At 38.1% G+C, this 12516-nt stretch overlaps 1 long non-coding RNA gene across 1 annotated transcript; it reads left to right on the top strand.

The window, feature by feature from the left end:
- Positions 1 to 201: 201 nt before the first annotated feature.
- Positions 202 to 7957, top strand: LOC125662293 (uncharacterized). The gene is made up of 2 exons (XR_008797779.1): positions 202 to 6129; positions 6170 to 7957. It is a non-coding gene; the product is annotated as an uncharacterized LOC125662293 (long non-coding RNA).
- Positions 7958 to 12516: the final 4559 nt, after the last annotated feature.

Below are 12516 nucleotides of genomic sequence, written 5' to 3'. Positions count from 1 at the left end.
CACACACCTTTTTTATTAAATAATGATTGCCTTTCAACGTTATGTTTAAGTATATCCGTGTCTTACTCTCTGACATGACAAACATGTTACATCATTTTGAGATCTAACTGACTAGGTCTTTGTGTATAAATATGAATTTAGTAGTCTATGAAATTTTTATCCAGATCATGAGGCAAAATATCTATTATGTATATAATAACATTTATGGCGAAACCCTTTCCTTATATTATTTATATTAGTTAGTACCGGGTAACCCGTATTGTACCTCTGAACATTAAACCCCGTCGGGAACCCCTATTCAACATTAGCACATTTTGTATCTGAACCAATGACAACTTCTGTATAGATCACGTGTCTACTTCTGTTAGAAAGTTTTGAGTGTTTGGACTTGTAGAAAGAGTGTTGAAATTTGAGAAATCCAGTAACTTTTATAGTTTGTGCATTGGAGATTTGCACTAAGTGTAAGTGACTTGGAGTTTTGTTTTGTTAACTAGTACATGTTAACATCCTCGTGGGTTGAATCATTGGTACAGTAACTTTGTGCACTCACTCAGCAGACGCGTCGCGTCAGTGACGATGGCGGATCATACGTGCAAGGCAATGGTGATAGGACATTCATATGTGCGCCGTTTGCATGTTTATTTGCAACGCCACAACATAATGAACTTACGTTTGGACAACGACAAATTCCAAGTATCATTACGGGGAAACGGAGGTTTATGTCTTAAACATATTCGTTTCAATGCAAACATTCTGCACTTTGACACAACCCCCATATATATGTTTCATGCAGATCGGTGAAAATGACATATCGCCCCGTAGCGAACCAGGGAAAATCTCAGAGGACATTTTTTTCGCTGGCTTGTTATCTGCGCGACGGAGTTGGCGTAAAAAAAGTTATCGTTGGCCAGTTGTTGCTTCGGCTGTCATATGTGTCCTGTCCACAGTTTAACGAGATGGTACAGTCAGTGAACCACTTGCTGAAAGAAAAGTTATCGGACGTACAAGGGATTGTGTTTTGGCCACACCGTGGATTCTGGAAGTCCCTCTCATACATCGACCCAGATGGAGTACACCTGCTATGTACTCAAGCCAATCATCAGCCCCTGAGGAAGTTTCTGCGGAGTATACGCAACGCCATAATTATTAACTCCAAAGATCTCAGGCCAGTATAAACACAAAAATAAATTAAATGCAAACTTGAGTTATTTTAGGCCTTGCCTATGTAGGCCATGGGTGTTATTGGTGTCTGGAACACTTTAATAAAGCATTCTTCAATATCTTCAAAGAAACATTGGGCATACTGTTTATTTACATAATTACAAAGAAGCAGTCGGTATACTGCTTCATTATTATTAGGAACATTCAGTATAATGTTTACATATTACCAAGAAGCATTCACTATAATGCTTCATTATTGCAAGGAAACATTCAGTATAATGTTTTCAGAATTACCAAGAAGCATTCAGTATAAGGTTTACATAATTACCAGGAAGCATTCTGTATAATGTTTCATTATTGCAAGGAAACATTCAGTATAATGTTTACATAATTACCAAGAAGCATTCATTATAATGTTTCATTATTGCAAGGAAATATTCAGTATAATGTTTTCATAATTACCAAGAAGCATTCAGTATAATGTTTACATAATTACCAGGAAACATTCAGTATAATGTGTCATTATTGCACGGAAACATTTAGTGTGTGGTTGCAGAGTTATATAGATATAAACTATATATCTGTCTATATTTAAGGTAGCAGCAAGGCAGAGTGCAAGGCCTGTGCTATAGAGATGCATTAAATGCAATGTCTGTTACCCTGAGAGGCATTTTAGTATGATACTCCATTGTTATCAATTAACATGAGCATGATTTAAAATTAGGGAAAGGTTAGCGGTATGCCGCTACTATTACGAAACGGGTTAGAAAAGTGTTGCATATTTCCCAGATACCTACTTATGGTACTATATTTATATTCTTTGATAACTAAAACAGCCTCCAGATTTGGCATTTAGTTTCTTTCTATCACGTTATATTATCTATATATTATTGTGCCTAGAGGTGTGCTTTGGGCTATTTAATTTCAGTAAAATTCAGTTATCATGAACAATAGCCCTTGTTGCGATGTACAAGTCCATTTTCATATACAGGCGAACTGTTTATTTCTATGCTGGATGTCATGTGGTATACTGTTTGGTGTTTACAGTAGTATTAGTTTGCCAACTTTCTCACTCATCAAGTTTGTTGGAAGTTGACATGCCCCTTTTTCCTTGATGCCCAGATTTACTGTGGTTAATTATGTTTTAGCAAACATGACAAAGGGCAAAGCCACTTCAAGGAAGCGACCATCTTCACCCCGGCCTGCTCCAAAGAAGTCCAGCCGTCACAGTGTAGCACCACACAACCCGTCTGTGGAACAAGAGCCTGCATAGTTGACACCCACCATAGACTATGACAAACTGGCGAGACACATCGTCCAGGAGCAGGCACGGGCCCAAACTTCAAACGTTCCCCCAGAACAGATGTCTCCCAATTCACGGCACCAAATGGATGGGACTTGCGAGAACATACCCACCACTTCCAACCAAGCCATTTCGAGTGACAATGTCACCAACATCCTTGACGCAGTATTTCAGGGTGAGTCAGCACGCAATCCCACACCCATTACAATCAGTGATAACATACCCTTAGGGGCTACAGTCCTTATGAAAACCAAGTGCAAAATCTGGGCCAATGGATTTATTGACCTCAGAACACTACTGCCCAATTATAAAGATGATCCCCTTTCAATCACCATAAAGGCAGGGAAAATTGATGTAGAGCAGAGCCAAAAACAAGTCTCCACTCTCCATCAATCAGTGGATTGATGCTTTCATAACATTTATGTCCATATACCTTCAGAGATATACAGCGGAGGCATGCATTCTCCTAAAATAATGTGCATACATCAGGGGGATTAGCAGATTGCATGTTGACGAGGCATGGCGGAGATATGATGAAAGTTTTCGCAAGTTAAGAAAATCCTCCTTACTTCCATGGCAACAGCCAGTACCGGAATTGAGGCTGCGGGTTGCTGCCATGGGACCAAAATTGTCGGATAAATCATATCCCCCATATGCTAATAAGTCTAATTTTCGTCCCCAAAAGGTGTGTTTTGCCTACAACCGGGGTGATAAATGTTCAGTCTCCCCATGTAAATATATCCATGTGTGTCAGGAATGTGGCAATAAACATCCCAGAACAAAGTGTTTTGCTAAACCCAAGCCCAGGCCACACCAAGCATCCCGTACCTCTTCCAACCCCAGTAAAACCAGCAATACTACGTAAGGAGCTACTAGGTTATGATTCAAATAAATCACAATACTTAGTTGAGGGATTTTGTAGAGGGTTTAGGTTAGGTTGTGTAGGCGCACCCTTGGGATCTTCACCACAGAATCATAAATCAATTAGGGACCACGTGGAGGCCATTAATGATTACATATTGAAAGGAATACAAGCACAACGAATAGCAGGCCCCTTTGATGATCCACCTTTAACAAATTTTGTTACATGACCATTAGGCATTATTCCCAAATCAGAAGTAGGTAAATATAGAGTCATTCATGACTTATCATTCCCCGAAGGTCAGTCAGTTAATACATACATTCCTCGTGAAAATTCAGAAGTTCAATATGATGCGATAGACAAAGTTATTTCACTAGTACACTATTTTGGGCGGGGGGCTTTTATGGCAAAATCTGACATTAAGGATGCTTTCCGCATAGTGCCCATACATCCATCAGACTATCAGCTTCTGGGATTGACCTGGAAAAGTTAATATTATTATGACCGTTGCCTCCCCATGGGAGCCAGTAGCTCATGCAAAATATTTGAGGAGTTAAGTCAGGCTCTGGTTTGGATCATGCTCAACAAATATCATGCATCGGGGATATCCCAAATCCTTGATGATTTCTTTTTTCATTTCATCCAGTGTCTAAAAATATCGGGAGGACTTATCACGGCTCCTTTTTTGTGTAACCAGGTTAATATACCTATCAATATGGCCAAAACTGTTGCCCCTACAACACAGTTAATTATATATGGCATCGAAGTTGATTCTCTCACCATGGAGTGTAGGTTGCCCCAGGATAAAATTATAAAAATTAGCAGCAAGCTCAGTGATTTCTGTCATCGGAAGAAGGTACACCTTTGTGAATTACAATTCCGTATATGCCTGTTAAATTTTGCTTGTACAGTCATAGTGCCAGGTAGGGCCTTCTTGCGACGCCTTATCGATTTAACTTGCAATATCTCAAAAACCTTCCATTTTGTTTATCTCACCAAAGAGGCGCCTGCTGACCTAAGCATGTGGTTCCAGTTCATCTCGCACTTCAATGGAAACTCAGTTTTCCTCCCTCAACAATGGGACTCCTCTGATTTGTACACGGATGCGTCAGGGTCAAATGGCTTTGCGGCAGTGTTGGGATCACACTGGTTTGCGCAATCTTGGTCAAAAGAACTTGATCATTTTTAAATTGCAATTAAGGACCTCTTTCCCATTGTCCTGGCCTTAGAATTATGGGGAAGACAACTACAAAATATAAGGATTCTTTTTCTAACCGACAACATGACAATAGTACAAATCATTAATAAACAATCTAGCAAAGACAAAACTATCATGAAACTTATCAGGAGGCTTGTGCTTGCTTGCCTTTACAACAATATTCACTTCAAAGCCAAACATATTAGGGGAAAATTGAATGTAATTGCAGACAAGCTATCTCGTTTTCGATTCCAGGCAGCTCGGCAGCTAGCACCGTATCTGGAGGAATGTCAGATACCCATTCCACACTCTCTTCTACACATTTAGCACATGGGACACGGACACTTTTATCTGCATCCTTCGCATTATCAACTCAATTAGCGTACCGGCGATCATGGCAACTCCTGCAAACATTTCAAGGTCAGATAGCTTTACCCTTGCGTGTGGTTGACATATGCAACTTCATAGCCCACTTGCATGCATCCCATTTTAGTGCAAGTACAATGTCTTCCCATATTTCTCCCATAGCCTATATACACAAGATACTTGCATTACCGGACCCTACACATATGTTTATTGTGAAAAAGATACTAAGGGATTGTCATAGGTTGTCTCCCACAGTGGATTCACGCCTGCCAATTACCAGAGATATCTTGCTTCAGATTATCAAGGCTATACCCCACACCATTTCTGTTTTGGATTATCGTATCATGTTAGAAGCCCTTTTCTCTATTTGTTTTCATGCTTTCCTTAGACTTGGTGAGGTCACAGTAAAACAAGGCATTACATCAGATAAAGTCATTCACCTTCAAGATGTAGTTTCAATATAATGGCTCAACTCCCTCTAGAGTGGAATCAGTATTGCGCTATTTCAAAACCCAAAAAATGAACAAGCCTGTCACAATTTGTGTAGAGGGCTCCCCCACACTGGACCATTGCCCCGTCAAAACATTACACCGTTATCTGTCACATTCAGGTCATACATCTGGTTCACTTTTTCAATATAGAGATGGTTCTCCGATTACATACAATTATGTTTCCAAAGAACTTTCAAACATCATTAAGTATGTGGGTCTCAATCCTGCACTATACAAAGGTCACACTTTTCGCATTGGGGCAGCAACATATGCAGCACAAAAAGGGTACTCGGAGAATTATATCCAACAATTAGGTCGCTGGAACTCTAATGTCCTGAAACGCTATATTCGCATCCATATACTCTCTCTTCGATCACTTCACCTCTCCTGAATCAGCTCATCCGTTGGTGAAGTTCAACTATTTTATGCAGGTCAGTGTTTAACTGCTCAGCTGCATCAAGTTGTTGGCTTATTTCACTCATTGGCTGTACCCGGTATCTTTCTATGCAGGCCCAATTTTCACCATATATAACTTTTACCAAAAATGCCAGTGTCCTACTTCCCAAAAAATGGGGTTTACCATGCAAGTCAGTGTTTAAGTGTCGCAATCATGAGGTCATTATGCAGGTCAGTGTTTAACTGCTGCAACGACGGGGGTCACCATGCAGGTCAGTGTTTAACTGCTGCAACAATGGGGTCACAATGCAGGTCAGTGTTTAACTGCTCCAACAATAGGGTCACCATGCAGGTCAGTGTTTAACTGCTGCAACAACGGGGTTACCATGCAGGTCAGTGTTTAACTGCTGTGGAACCCCCCCCCCCCAATCCATTGTCCTTCCCACTTTAATGTACCTGTTTTAGACATATTTGTGTGCTGACTCACCAACAAGGTCCAACCGAAATATCCATTAATTACCTCCATTATGGTTGAATTGTAGTTATGTTTTTCACAACTTATGTATATAAATGTTTTGAATTTGTTACACAATTTACAAGACAGGTCACCTTGGATGGCTCTGAATATGATTTGTTAATCATATCTTTCGCCCTTTTTGTTCGCCTTTTTTTGCTTGTTGTACACTTTGGAACAAGTTTCCAAGGTCTGTATTTTAACTAGTCGTTGTTTGTTATTTATGATAATCATGTATGGGGAAAATCAGGACAGATGTGTTGAAATCCTTTGTAATTACATTGTATGTATCTACTGATTTTCCCCTGTTTGAACTGGTCAGTACTATATTTATTTGTGAAATTATCTATATGGGGAAATCAGAAATGATGGGTTGATATATTGTGCAAGATTATGACAGTGTTCGTGGATCGCTGATTTCCCCCCTTCTTTGTATGAACCTTCATCTTCGTCATTTGTTGTCTAAAATAAATGACATTTCATTCTCATACAGTTTTACAGTGTTGATTTTTAAAGCAAAAACAAGCTTCGGTGAGCTGTCCTCTTGAAAAGGAAATAGTATGATACATACAATATCTATTATGTATATAATAACATTTATGGCGAAACTTTTTCCTTATATTATTTATATTAGTTAGTACCCGTATTGTACCTCTGAACATTAAACCCCGTAGGGAACCCCTATTCAACATTAGCACAGTTTGTATCTGAACCAATGAAAACTTCTGTATAGATCACGTGTCTACTTCTGTTAGAAAGTTTTGACTGTTTGGACTTGTAGAAAGCGTGTTGAAATTTGAGAAATCCAGTAACCCACCACCTCCCCATCTTCAATCCCACCTATATATACAAATGTAGATTAATTATTCATCATCTTATTGTGGCCCTTTTTGTTCGCCATCTTTTTGATTGTTGTACACTTTGGAACAAGTTTCCAAGGTCTGTGTTTTAACTAGTCATTCTTTGTTATTTGTGATAATCATGCATGGGGAAAATCAGGACAGATGTGTTGAAATCCTATGTAATTACATTGTATGTATCTACTGATTTTCCCCTGTTTGAACTGGTCAGTACCATGTTTATTTGTGAAATTATCTATATGGGGGAAATCAGAAATGATGGGTTGATATATTGTGCAAGATTATGACAGTGCTCGTGGATCGCTGATTTCCCCCCTTCTTTGTATGAACCTTTATCTTCGTCATTTGTTGTCTAAAATAAATGACATTTCATTCTCATACAGTTTTACAGTGTTGATTTTTAAAGCAAAAACAAGCTTCGGTGAGCTGTCCTCTTGAAAAGGAAATAGTATGAGACATAAATGATATTTTGGTCGATCGTAAAAGACTGCTACACGTGTTGTAAGTTTTATAATGCAAGGTGAAGATAACGAACAGTGATCAATCTCATGACTCCTATAAGCAATACAAAATATATAGTTGGGCAAACACGGACCCCTGGACACCAGAGGTGGGATCAGGTGCATAGGAGGAGTAAGCATCCCCTGTTCACCGGTCACACCCACCGTGAGCCCCATATCCTGAATCTGTATAATCAATCAAAGCCAAATGAATGTTACAATGAGCTGTCGTGTACAGAAAGTAAAAAAAAAAAAAAAAACGTGTTCACATTAATGGTATGATTTGGCAAAAATAACATTCATCCATACATTCATAATATTTGCAATAATCATGTTTATTGGCAAAAAAGGGAAAGAAAAAATAAAAAAAACCTAAAAAGCAAAAAGAGCGAAAAAGGAAAAACAGAGCCCCGGTGTCGCTATCCAGGTGAGTCAAGACCTTAAAAGAAGTGACTTAATTGTAGAAGAAGCTGTTACGATAAGGCGTGAAATATGCCCCAGTTAAAAAAAAGCAAATGATGTATATGATGCTGGTAAAAATCCCCTCTAAACTAATTTGGAATAAAACTCAAAATATCACTAAGTAACCGATTGAGATTGTACATTACAGTGCCATGCCATTAAATGGCGTCCGTAACGAAGAAAATGTTTACACTAGTTTATATCGAACTTATTTTCAGGAAATACAGCCAATAAACAACATGTTTATTCCACTTCTAGTAAATTGATAATGTTTATAGCATAAATATGAAGATAATGTCGGCTAATACTGTAAATAGTTGTACGTTTTACCTAAGACTTTTACTGACCCCCTTCTCGGTTTTCCGCTGTAGGACATCATTCCCCCCACTATTACCAGACCCAACTTATCAGAATGCCTGTTACTCAAACACATGCCTGTGGTATAAGCTAATGTTTGAAACATATGAGGAATGCTGTTTTAAAAACAACTTTCCATTTCTCTGCTTTCATACTGAAAATGAGAATTATAACCACATTTCCCCTTATTATGCAATGCTTTGGAAGATAGTTAAGATATTCCATTAACTAACACATTGATCAGAAATGTAATATTACACAACTATTGCTGGTTTTGAGGTAAATACAGTGATTAAGCCGCCAGAGTAGTACAATATTCATCGAGCCCAAGGGACGACCCCACCATTCATTTTATTATATGATTTAATGATTAAATTATACAAACTCATTAAGTTGTCCATGCCACCTTACTTGTTGACATACCAGCCCGTCGGACTATCGGACCGTCGGAATACTGGTCGGTCACTTTTTGTTTTATTGCATCTTGCTGAACTGATTTTGACTATGATTTATTCCGTTTACCTGACAAAGAGATTGACCGGATGTGGCCAGTTTATAGAGGGTGCGTACTCCTCTTAGGCACCATCCTCCACCTCTCGTATGTTATGAGTTATGAGATTCATCACTGTTCGACATCTTCAATATTGAAATCCTTATGCATATCTTATTTTCTCTGACAAAATATCCACTACCTCTACAAATCATAATATCATATCCGGCAGCATTCAACTTAGAAATATAGTTCTGTGAAAGGTGAAACTAACGAATAGTCATCAATCTTATAATCCCTATAAGGAATACTAAATAGGGAGTTGGGCAAACGCGGACCCCTGGGCACACCAGAGGTTGGACAAGGTGCCTAGGAGAAATACGCATTTCACGTCGACCGGTCACACCCGCCATGAACCGTCTATCTTGATCAGGTAATCGAAATTATCCTTAGTCAAAAGCAGTGTGCCAAGAACGGTCTAACAATCGTTATGAAACATGTCTGACTGCATTCGATACAATGTTTGGTTGTATAGGCAAACTAAATCATCATAACGACCATAGAGTTTTTGAAATGGTGACTTTAAACGATACTGTTGAAGTCCCATGTACTGTCAACTTGTTTGTCAGTAACTCTCCTTGATTTATAAACTGACCAAGTGCAGAACAAGCTCTTGGGTATTCAATCAGTTGAGTGATATTAACACCATATGCAACTGGTAATGGGATACCGGTACATAAATCTGGGAAGTTGACCATGGAAAAGCTGAACTCATCCCGTTTTTCTATGGGTTAAAAACTGGGTGTTCTCTGAATTTCGGAAATTTTAAACAAAGTTACTACATTTCCGTCGAATGAAAAATTTTATGTAATGGCTAAGTTGTTTGGCGACACGACAACATATGCACACTGTGTTATTTCTACTAACTCTCTTTTGTTTTGATAGCCACAAATTGCTCAGAACATGGTGTAGCAGTAGAGAAAGAGGGTGTCACATTTAAAGTAAAAAATGAGTTCCGTTGATAAGAACAAAATTTGTATTCAGGTAGATGAATAATTTTATTCCAAACTTTTACCTCTACCTCTAAATCAGGTTTTGAATTTCTGATTATGAAATATCGTATTTTAAATATTGGTATCATTTGGTTAGTTTGGGCCTAGCAGACACACCTAACAGTGCATTACGTAGCTGACGATTCTCAACATTGTATGATATCGAGTTTGTCATATTGCTTCAGACGTATTCTACTTTCACACTTATCTATCTCATTACTGATATTTGATATATCCCTGTGAGTTCGAAATAAAGGACATCACAGAGTCGTCCACTTCTGCTTCCTTCCTTAGATATTTTATTGAAAGTAGACAATAACGGAAACTGACAACTCAACTGTATGACAAACGGGATGATTTCAGCTTCTTCATCGTCAACTCTCCATATTTGTGTAACAATATTCCATTATCACCTGCATATGGTGTTTATATATCTCAACTGATTCGATATGCAAGAGCTTGTTCTGCGTATAGTCAGTTTTTAAATCGAGGTAAGCTACTGACAAACAAGTTGATGGTGCAGGGGTTTCAACAGTCTCGATTGAAGTCAACATTTGCAAATTCTATGGTCGTTATAATGATCTATTTCGTCAATACAACCTCGTATTGGGTCAAATGTTGTCTGACATGTTTCATACGGATTGTTAAGCCGTTCATGGCACATTGATTTTGACTGCGGATAACTCCATTTACCTAATCAGGATATAGGGCTAACGGCGGGTGTGACCGGTCAACATGGGATGCTTACTCCTCCTAGGTACCTGATCCCACCTCTGGTGTTGCCCAGGGGTCCGTGTTTGCTCAACTATCTATTTTGTATTGCTTATAGGAGTCATGAGATTGATCATTGTTCGTTATTTTCACCTTGTATTAATTTCAGTTCCCCCCCCCCATAAAATTCCCAAACTTCTTCATTTGCAGTTTTTCTTCGCTTTCTGTGTATATGTTTTAAGTGCAGGGTCTGTGTGAAACTCTAATGAGTATACAAATAAAACAACGAGTATTGGTAACAATATCAAAGGAAACGATGTCAATTGTCGTACATCAGCATGCGTGTTGTGTAGTAAGAAATGTAGATGTACAAGTATTTGTATACACTGAGTGTTCTAAGAATATGGACATATAAAGTAAGACGTACTTGTGAAAGGTGAAGATAATGACCAGTGCGTATGTATAGTGAATCATGTTTGTAATACACAAATGTACAGTGTAATGGTGGTACATTAATATTCGCACTAAGTTCAGGTACAATGCAAGTTAACAATATGCATATTTCAACTGGTACCACTTGATTTTGTAGATCACAGAATTATTTATAAAGAAATCAAGAAGAAACGGAATAGTTACCTGTGGAAGCAAGAAGTAATATTCCAAATGGAGCTAAAGTGCCCATGTCGTGATCCATAAATAAAGCTTGAATCAGTCGCGATGTCATTAGTCAAAATCGCCTAAGAATAAGTAGGGAATAAGCCAGCCAGTATTTTACCCTAGGTAGGTTGTATTGGCAAACAAGATCGTTGTCACATTTAAAATTTAAAATAAAAAATGTTCCCCGTTCATTCATAACCAAAGCTGTGTCCAGGTAAAAAAATACATTTTATCCCAAACTTTCACCCATATGTTTAAGTCGGGTTTGAAATTACCGACTAAATTAGATTATTTATAAAACTTTCAAATTTCTTCACTTGCAGTTTATTGTTGATTTTGTTGTGTACAATTAGTTAAAGTTTGAATATTGTTAATTTTACAAGTAATGTGTTAATTTTGACAGTAGTGTGTATATATTTTAAGTATAAAGTATGTGCAACACTCTCATCCGAATACACGTGAAGACAATTAGTTACAATGAAAACACATTGTCAATTATCATACACCAGTATCAGTATTGTGTAGTAAGTAAAGTACATGTACAGGTATATGTATATACTGAACACTGAGTATATGAAGTAATTAGTATAGTAAAAGTACATATATTAGTATATACAGTGCACCGTGGTTGTACTACAAAAATGTATAGTGTAGTAGGGGTGCATGCATATGCGCACTAGGTTGAGGTACATGCATACTGTAAGATTATATAAATATTGCATGTAGTTGAGGGTAACATTGAAAATTTTGACCCGAGACGTAGCCGAGGTTGACAATGGTTTCTCGAGGGGTGAACATTTCAACGTAACCCTCAACTACATGCAATATTTGTTTTATTATACTGAATGTTATGCAAACTGGAAAGCAGAAAAAGGTATGTCTGTTGACATTTCATCAATCACTGTCATGTGATATTTCGTATTTCGATGCGGGTACTCGCGTTTATTACAAACGCTCAAACGACGTCGTTTAGCAATGTACGGCGAACCGTCCGAGCATAAATTTGACGCATGTGATATTTTTTTTCATAATATCACCCGTTGTCAAGTACTGTTACTCGTTGCTAGATACTATCATCCTGGGACGCGTGTTTTTTGTTCTCAGAGGGTAACACTATGTTTTTTCCAATGCTTCTC

The sequence above is a fragment of the Ostrea edulis genome, chromosome 8 (genome assembly GCF_947568905.1).
Source record: "Ostrea edulis chromosome 8, xbOstEdul1.1, whole genome shotgun sequence".
NCBI classification, from domain to species: domain Eukaryota; kingdom Metazoa; phylum Mollusca; class Bivalvia; order Ostreida; family Ostreidae; genus Ostrea; species Ostrea edulis.
Note: the sequence above shows the minus strand (reverse complement) of the source record. Positions and strands in the feature narration are given on the sequence as shown.